The sequence below is a fragment of the Nannospalax galili genome, unplaced genomic scaffold, assembly GCF_000622305.1.
Source record: "Nannospalax galili isolate Female #2095 unplaced genomic scaffold, S.galili_v1.0 scaffold290, whole genome shotgun sequence".
Lineage (NCBI taxonomy): Eukaryota > Metazoa > Chordata > Mammalia > Rodentia > Spalacidae > Nannospalax > Nannospalax galili.
Genome location: NW_008331486.1, coordinates 7003881 through 7006981, shown reverse-complemented (window position 1 = coordinate 7006981; position 3101 = coordinate 7003881). Strand labels below are relative to the sequence as shown.

Genomic DNA, 3101 nt, shown 5'->3' with positions numbered 1-3101 from the left:
AAATAAATAATTTTAAAAACCAAAGGAAGGAAAGGGCTGGAGAAAGGAGGAAGACGGAGCAACACTTCTGCTCACAGCGCTCCAGGGATTTTATTCCTTTCAATCACTAGTGAGTTTCAATCACTAGGCATGAAGTCTTCCCCCCCCCTTCATCATTTAGGGTGCTTGTTACAAATCTCAGAGCTACAACCTGAGCTAGCCTAAGCAGGATTTAACCCTCTCATCACCCCTCTGTGGTGTTGGGGGAGCAGGGACCCTGGGGATGCCAAGTTCCTCTCTCTTCCTCCCACCACTTACCTCTCCCTCCTTCCGTGCAAACCCAGGCTCCCCCTTGGGGTCTGGAAACTTGGCTGGTGACAACCCTCAGGACCTCGACAGGCCGCGGGAAGCCTTTCCCTGAGAAACATCCCGGGGGAAGGAGGTTGGCTGGGCTCTGTGCGATTCATCTCTAGGACCAATCACTGCAGCTGGAGGGATGGGCCACTGTGATAGGCTCACCTTGGATCACATGACCACGCGGGTTGTGGAGTGTCTGTGAGAATCCGTGAGTAGAAGTCTTGGGGAGGTGTTAACCACAGACCTAGTCCCTGGGGTCTGAGCTCTGCCCTGGGAGACAGGCTCTCTTTTTTCCCGAGGCTTCCCAAAGATGCCTTTGGGGGTGGCCCAAACTCACAAAAGGTGTGCATTGCCCACACCGCGTTGTTACGGAGGCTTCCATTACTGCCTGCCAGGACTGGCTTTTGCCAAACATCAGGGAAAAGACTTAACTGTCTCCTTTGTTAAAGGAATCTACTGCCTAATCCTGCCTAAATCCTGGCCCAGCTCCTCCGTATGCCTGGGCTGGGAGCGCCATGTCTCTCCTCAGATATTCTGAGCTTGGTTTGTTGGGAAGCAGTTTCAGGCTAACAGTCATTGAAATGCTTTCTTCTGGTTCCTTTTGCAATCCTCTGTTTTCATCAAAAGCCAGTGGTCAGCAGGATCTGTTTCCTTGATTGACATCTTGGGACACAGTGGATTCTGTAGTGGAGACTTCCTGAGGATAAACCCAATTGGCAGGTCGTTAAAGGGAGGTATGGGGGAGGGGTGTAAGCAAGCTGCAGCCTGGGCTGTGAACGCAGCACGCAGTGTGCAGGGTCCTCAGCCTGGGCTGTGAATCCAGCACCCATGTACAGGAGACCAAGTTGGTCTCCACCTCACAGAGATCTGCCTGCCTCTGCCTCCTTAGGGCTGGGATCAAAGGGGTGCACCCTCAGGCCTGGCTGGACGTCTGTTATTTATTTATTTATTTATTTATAAATATTTATTTATTTTATGTGTTTAAGTGTTATGCCTGCATATATGTTAAGTGCACCCATCTCATGCAGTACCCACAGTGGACAGAAGAGGGCATCGGATCCCCTGGAACTGGAGTTACAGACAGTTGTGACCTGCCATGTGGGTGCTGGAAATCAAATTTCCTCTGCAAGATCAGCCAGTGCTCTTAACTGCTGAGCCATCTCGCCAGCCCTTGAAGGCATATATATATATCTTTCTTCCCTTTTCTCCATTTGGTGTCTCCCTTGCATTTTTTTCTGACTCCCCCAAATGAGAAGCAGAAAGTTAAGACTTTCCTGTCTCCCCAATGAGTTTTGCTATGATTACAGGTGGCTGCTGTGCTTGCTTGGCTTTTTAAAAAAATATTTTCTTTATTATTTTTATTTTATGTGTATTACCTGCATGTATGTGAGTGCACCCATGTCGTGCAATGCTGTGAAGGTCAGAAGAAGGCTTTGGATTCCCCTGGAACTGGCGTTATAGATGGTGTTAGCTGCCATGTGGGTGCTGGGAATAGAACTGGGGTCCTCTGCAAGAGCAGTCAGTGCTCTTAACCCCTGAGCTATCTCTTCAGCCCCTAAAGCCCCCCCCTTTTTTTTTTAACCTGGCCTCTGAACTTTCAGAGATCCGCCTTCCTCTGCCCCCCCAGTGCTGGGTTTAAAGGTGTGTACCAACACCCGCCTGGCCTCAAAGGCCTGTTTTTAATTCAGTGGGGTATATACCTAGTGTTCTAGTTTGTTCTTCATTGCTGTGACAAAACACTCTGACCACTACCAACTTGGGGAGAAAAGCGTTTTTTTATCTTACATCTCCCAGGTCACAGTTCATCAGGGAGCTCAAGGTAGGAACCCAGGGCAGGAACCTGGAGGCAGGAGCTGGAACACAGGCCATGGAGGAACGCTGCTTATTGGCTTGCTCCCCTGGCCCCTGCTCAGCCTGCTTTCTTATTTCACACAGGCCCACCTTCCCAGGGATGGCACCACCCACAGTGGGCTGGGCCCTCCCACATCACTCATCAAGAAGATGCCCCTCAGACATGGCCACAGGCCAGTCCAATAGAGGAAATTCCGCAATTGAGGCTCCCTCAACCCAGGTGTGTCAAGTTGACACTAAAGCTATCCAGCACACCTAGTTACAGATTTCTGGGTCCTCTGGAATTCTTTGCTTTATTTTCTGGGGACACACCCTACTGTTTTTCTCATTTCTGTCTCATGTTCTCACAGCCACATCTCTTGACCTGGTATCTCTCAGTGCTGGGCATGATTCTTTCTGGCTGTGCTGCTTTCCTTCTGTTCCCTTGGAAACAGGCTCTCAGAATCTTTTGGTTGACCAGAGCTCTAACTTGTTTGGGTCACGCTAAAGACAGGGGGCTTCTGGGTGAACCCTTGACTTTACTGCTTAACTCTGAGAAAGTGGTGCTAATTGGTGGCATTAAGGCTGGGCGGGGACCAAGGCTCTGACAGCACTCTCAGTTTAGGTATGGGAGCAACTTTATAAATTTGCAGGCTTAATGTCCTTGCTCCTCAAACACAGGGACTATCCAATTTTGTTGGCATTCTCCACATATTTGGGGGGAAATTATTATCACAGGAGGGCATATATGAAGGGGATCATGAGAGAAACCAAGGCCCGGATGATAGCTCAGCTGGTGAAGTGCTCGCTGTGTAAGATTGAGGACCTGAGTTTGAACCCCAGAACTCACATAAAAAGCCAGGCATGGTGGGGAGCACTTGTAATCCCAGGGCTGGGGAGGTAGAGGCAGGTGGATACATGGGGTTCACTCAGGG

General features: G+C 49.8%; 1 long non-coding RNA gene across 1 annotated transcript in view; it reads right to left on the bottom strand.

The window, feature by feature from the left end:
- Nucleotides 1-432, bottom strand: part of LOC115068666 — a 7461-nt gene extending 7029 nt beyond the window's left edge. The window contains exon 1 of the long non-coding RNA XR_003847995.1: nt 298-432. This is a non-coding gene — a long non-coding RNA (uncharacterized LOC115068666). The remainder of the gene's footprint in view (nt 1-297) is intronic.
- Nucleotides 433-3101: the final 2669 nt, after the last annotated feature.